The sequence below is a fragment of the Balearica regulorum genome, chromosome 1 (assembly GCF_011004875.1).
Source record: "Balearica regulorum gibbericeps isolate bBalReg1 chromosome 1, bBalReg1.pri, whole genome shotgun sequence".
Classification (NCBI taxonomy): domain Eukaryota; kingdom Metazoa; phylum Chordata; class Aves; order Gruiformes; family Gruidae; genus Balearica; species Balearica regulorum.
In genome coordinates, this window is record NC_046184.1 from 200,188,467 (window position 1) to 200,194,466 (window position 6,000).

General features: G+C 48.2%; 1 protein-coding gene across 6 annotated transcripts in view; it reads right to left on the reverse strand.

Moving 5' to 3' along the window:
- The window catches only part of ZC3H12C (zinc finger CCCH-type containing 12C), a 48,880-nt gene extending 45,832 nt beyond the window's left edge, over positions 1-3,048 (reverse strand). Inside the window, exon 1 of one of the 6 annotated variants that reach the window (XM_075742248.1) lies at positions 2,912-3,048. The gene's annotated coding sequence lies outside the window, so the exon portion shown is untranslated. Of the gene's footprint in view, positions 1-680; positions 938-2,292; positions 2,770-2,911 lie in introns of those variants that run through there. The other 5 variants (XM_075742252.1, XM_075742251.1, XM_075742247.1 and 2 more) reach the window with 5 other exon arrangements.
- Positions 3,049-6,000: the final 2,952 nt, after the last annotated feature.

Consider the following 6,000-nt stretch of genomic DNA (forward strand, 5'->3'; position numbering starts at 1 on the left):
AAATCGCTCTTGAATAACTTAAAAAATCCCTTATCCACGACTTCCCAGCTACATGTGGGACACTGCTCCATGGAACAGCAAAAGGAGCAGAATAATATTTACAGAACAGGAAAAAGAAGAGTTTTACGCCATAACCTTACACATCACACATTTTCTAACCTTCCTCTTAGTTACTGTAACCCTCCTCACCCCCTTTCTTACTACTGTCACTCTCTTTCAAGCTCTTCAGTTTTTAAGAATTATTTAAAATACAGACTATGAAGACATCCATGACTGGAAGCTGAGGCTAGCAAAATTCAGATTAGGATCTGATTTACTTAAAAAAAGTGTAACCAGTGAAAAAACTACACAGACTTTAAGCATTCAAGGACTTTTTTTTTTTTTTATTAAAGTACTGGTTCAAGCCAGAAATTACAGATCTGATGCAGAAAATACCAAACGAGATTTTATGACTTCTGTAATGAAAGAAGTAAACTAAATCGCACATCTCCTTTCTGCCGAACGCGGAGCTGCTTAGCCATAGCCATTTCTGAGTACAAAAAAAAGGGACCTGAGCCAAGCAAGTTCCTCATTTCACATCACGCTGACTTTGAATTGTCTATTTCCAGCTGCTTATTTTCAACTGCATATAGGATGTATAAGATCTCACAGAAGAAAATCTCATACGGTTTTCAACTTACCTACGTAAAATTGAACAGCAAATAGTTTCATCAAATATTGAACTGAATCTCCATTCTTTTCAAGTGTCATCGACTGCAAGCCTAGTCTTCTCCAAAAAAATAAACAGCTCTGGAATACTAATAATGGTTTTAAAGGCTGGTACAACCCAGAGAAGCAGGCAGTGAAATCACTCCAGCAGACTGTTGCTCAGCTCAGCAGTCAGTCTGAAATGCATAATCTACACAGATGAGTCAAGTCTGGATAATCCCTTCATGCTCTGTCAGGTTGACTGTATGGGGTTTGTTTTTAAATTGCATACCTTCAATAAACTCCATTTCTCTTTGTATTTACATTATAAGATGACATTTTTAAAAGAGTGTTTTGATTTGCAGATGCCTAAAAACATTGTTAGTGAAGCTCTAACAAGACCTCACAAATAATAACTGTCTTTTTAAAAGGAGTACAAATGGTAATTATAAAACCACTGAGTGACTGCTGCCCTATGGAAGTCTACTGTAATAATAAAGGTGTAATAACCATGTCGGACTAAAACCATAAATATGGCAAGGTTTGTGGATAGATGAGATACCTTGAATTGGTTCAGCTAGCTCCACTGGGGGGAATAAATAGTTTTTGAATTCTCAAGACTAACTGCTCTAATTAATAAAAAAGAAGAGGGAGAGAAAACTCAAAAACCTTTCCCTATTTCCCTAAAATAGTTGCGAATGTGTTTTATACGGACCTAACAAATTCTCTTCAAAATGACAAGCTTGAATTTTCATCCATTCACTACAGTACAGTCTGCTGAAGTATAAGCTCACCCTGGAGCATCACCAGATACAAAATTTAGTTCATTAACATTTATCTAATACAGAACTGTGAACTCACTGGCTTGCTATATGGGCACATGCTAAGTGTAAGGAGGCAGTACAAGAGGAAGTACCCTGCCACTGAGAACCTATACTTGAATGGTTTTATTTCCTCATCAAAAGACTGCGCTACTGCTGTCTTAAGTATGTTGTTAATTACATAACCCTAAGAGCCGCAGTTATGAATTACGTCTCCGCTTTGCAAACACAGACCAAGAAGACAAGTTGCAGTAAATGAAACATTTCAATACATCTGCTGTTAAAGAAGTGTGGTCTACTGCTCTGCAGGATGGGTTTACTTAGTCCCAACTTTCAGCATGGCCCTGTCAAAGCTACCAAACCAGAGCCAGGCACAGCAGTGACAGACAGGACCAGGACTGGCTGCAGAAGGTGCTGTACAAACACAGCACAGCAGAGTTTCCTCCCCCGGGGGCATTATAAAATAACGTCACCGCTCCACAAATACAACCGTACATGCCCGGCGTTACTCAGACATGCCTGCAGAAATAGGTTCAAAACACACAGGTGAATGAAAACGAATTTTTAAGAGAAATTGCAACTTAAAAGCCACAGCTGGATCTGAGAATGGTTCAGCCGATGCCTTTAGAGGTTTCTGCCTATTACGGTTTGATTAAATAGAGCAAGCCAACTTATGCAGCCAGTTCTCACTGAAAGTGCAGAGAATAAATGTCCACTGTTCTCACAGAATTATTAAACCCCCCAAAAAGTTAGAAGCAGGGGAACGGCAGGGTAAGCAGAGTACCTGAAATAACTTTTAAATTCCTTCCCAGACTGCCGGTACGGGTGTCCCCCGGGACAGCCGCAGCTCCCAGAGCCGCCGCGGGACCAGCCCCCGGGAGCACCCAGCGGGCGGGCCAGCCCGGCGCTGCGGGGAGACACGGCCGCTCCTGCCGGTTCGGCCCGCGGCTCCCGCCGGGGTCGGCAGCGACGAGGTCGAGGAGAACTTTCCGCAGGGACGGGGCCCGCCGAGGGGCCGGCCGCGGGGCCTGCCGAGCCGCGGGGCGACCGGCGCCGTCCCGCAGGCCCGCCGAGATAGCGGGCCGGAGGGACGGGGACGTCTCCTACCTCCCCGGGAAGCACCGAGCGGCGATGGCGGCTCCTCTCCGCCGCGCCGCGGCCTCCGCCGCCCGGGCGACCTCCGCCGGGCGACCTCGGGGAGGCGCCGGGGGCAGGACGGGCGCCGCGGCCCCGTGTTGACACACGCGCCGGCTCGGCCCCGGCAATGGGCGGCGCCGGGGCGGGAGCGTGGAGCGGGGCAGCCGTCGCCGGCCACGGCACTCCCCTCCGCCGCCATCGCCGCGGGCAGCCGCGCACCCCGCCCCGCCCGGGGCCGGGCCCCCCACGCCGCCCCAGCCACCCACCTGCAGCCTGCCGGCAGCCGCATGCCGTGAGGAGGGCGGCCCGCCCGGCCGCCGCGGGCGGGAGGAGCGGCGGCAAGGTCGCCTTCACCTCGGCCGCCGCCGCGCCGCCTCCCGCCGCCCGCCTCATGCCCGCGGCGCTGCGAGAGGCGCTCCGCGGGGCCCAGCAAACAGCCTGCCGGGCCTCCCTCGCCGCTGGGCCACCGCCCTCTTCCCGCCTCCTGCCGCGCCGCTGGGAGGCCGGGCCGGGCCGGGCGAGCGGCACCTGCTGCCGGGGCGCGACGAAACCTGACAGGGGAACTGCTCGCTCTGGCGCTCGCCGCCTGGTGAGGGCCCGTCCCGGCCTTCGCAGCGGCCTTCGGTGGTGGGCGGCTGAGGGACGCGGGTGACCCGCCGTGTCGTGGACTCCCGCCCCGGGGGCCAAGCCCGCCGCAACAACACCCTCCCGAAATACCAAGACATTACCGTCTGCTGCTGGGGCTGGACGGGAGGCACCGCGCTGAAGCGGTCTGGGTGACTGGTCCTCCCGGCCTGGCAAAGGTCCTGCTGCCATCTGAGAAAATCTCCGGGTGCTTATGGACGTTTACTGTTCAAGTCCCCCCATGCCTTTGTAGGTGTAGGTCCCCCACCCTGTCTTTGTAGGTGGAGAAAGGGAGGTCGTTGGAGAGCTTTTTGCCAAGGCTCACAAACTCAGTCTGTGGCAGAGTTGGTAGGAACCTTAATTTCCATCCCGTGTTCTAATTATGAGATGTTTCCTCCCACCCCGCAGTTACTTTTATGCAGATGAAGTAATCTACCTCTCACCATCCCACCCGGCCTTCTGTGCTCCTGCCGAGGCGGCTGAGTGCCAGGAGGCTGCTTAGAAGAGATGAATGAAACTCTGGTGGTGTGATTACGGCTTGTGAGCTGACTGAGCATATTGTGTACAAGATACAACATACAGCTATTGCTACTCGCAGACTGGAAGTGTGTGTATATAATTGTTATTTGCTCCTATTCTACTATTGACATTCATAAAAACCTCTTCCGGTGGCCATTGGAAAATGGGCTAAATTTTGTAACCAATCTATGCAAGTCCTACACAAAAATATGAGACTGTAGGGCCGCTCTGCTGGGTTTATTTTTCCAATAAATTGTGATTGGACATGTCCCAAATGCTTGGACAAAAGATTGTAGAGGAGCCGGGCTATGTTGTCTTCCTATATATGTTTCAATAGACCCTCCCTCTTAGAGCTGACATGGTCTGTAAGTGCAATGGCTTGATTTTGTCTGTTCAACTTAGTACGAGGTCTGTTGAATTCCTCAGTGTGTCTCATCCCCATCTTAGGCATGAGTTTGGAGGGTTCAGCCCATGGCTCTCTCCTCTGGTTAGTTACTTAGCTGTGCAGGAGTTTGAGACCTCTACTAGGAAAATTAAAGTGCTTGCTCCCTCAGTCCCAGACATGCTGATGTTGTTTCAGAAATGTCAGAGTGGTGTCCAAATGTGACCATGAATATTAATTTAATAGAGGAAATTGGTGAAAGCAAGGCTAAAAGAATTAGACGCTTGCAGTGCTACTTTGCTGCTTATTATGGAAGCCTTTGCTGGTGACTGAGGATGTATGAGTCAGTTAAAAGCACTGCAGTGCTGGAGAAAATGATTCTCAATTATCAGAATAAGAGAGAACAGAATAATATGGAGTGGAATTGATTTTGAAATTACTTAAAGTCGCAAGAGAGTTTCACATTAACTTTTTTTTTCCTTAGTATACTATAGTTCCCGCTGAGTTTGTCTAAAGGATCTTTTTGACCTCATCTGCTGTTTAGAAGAGATTGTGGTTCTGTAAACCTACAGTACCTTTGTAATTGATTAAAGCGTGCCAGTTATAAGCACGAATTAAGTCTGCTCAAATCTGAGGTTTACTCAGGATGAAGTGAGCTGCTTGATGTCACGGCATTGCTCATTGGTAAAACCTCATTTCCTCTCTGTTGCTTTAGGAAGTAAGTTGCTTCTCAATTAAAACAGATATTTGGGAGTCAGAATCCAGGATTTTTCCATCCCGTGACCACAAACCCCCGTAAAGGCAGTAGTACCTTGGAAGGGGAGATTGTAACTGTTAAAAGTCTTTCTCAGGGTAGGACAGTCAGGGGCTGGGGATTCATACACCTCCAGAAGTTCCCGCATCTCTCTCTTCCTCTGGGTTTTGTTCCCCATTGTAAGTCCTCAGTCTTTCCCACATCACTGTTCTTCAGGTTTTGCTGAAACTCAGGATTTCCGTAGCTTCTTTGGGACTTTCACACATTGCACAACACTTTCCTGGTCAGCAAATGGAGGAAAAAGTTGTTAAGAAATGAGAACACACTCATGAGATTAATCAGTACTTAAAAGCAAGAAGAAGGAAAACGGGACTGGCTGCCCCATTCTGAAACCAGAACCTCTTTCATTTCCAGAATCTGCATTTGCATAACTACGACATAACAATACAGAATAGCAAAAGTTTTTTTCTATAAAACTGGCTTCCTGTACATGTTAACTCTGATTTCCCTTCCATCTTCTTTATGAATCTTTGCCAAGTCAGACTTCTATAGCAGCTTTGCATCATGGTTACCTCTTTTTTTTAGTTACAAAACCACACATTCATGTTCTCAAAATTTCTTTACCTTCTCAATTATGTTGTGCATTTAATCGTCCATTTCTGCTTTCCCCTTACAGCTACAGCTGTTTTCCATGACTTGAGTATTTTCTGCCGGTGGCATAGAGAATGCCTCTTTTATTCCTGCAGTTGTCCAACGAGCTGGCCAGCCCCTGTAATCGAACCTTCTGGGCCTGGGAAACCTGCATTTCACAGCAGCCCACTTCTCAGGTCACCGCTGCCTGGAACTCTCTTGATCCAGCTTGTTCTTGAGATGTGCCAGAGCAGATAACTGATTTCAGCAGAATGGCATCACTATTAGTGTCTGTTGCTTTTGTCTTCTTAAATAACTGCTGCTTTACTTGAAGATCCTAAACATTAAGTCTACTTCTTGCTGGCTTTCTGAGCATGTTTTGCAGGTAGACCCACATCCTTTCCTTTCTTCACTTAACCACAATTATGATCCGTGATTCCAAACTG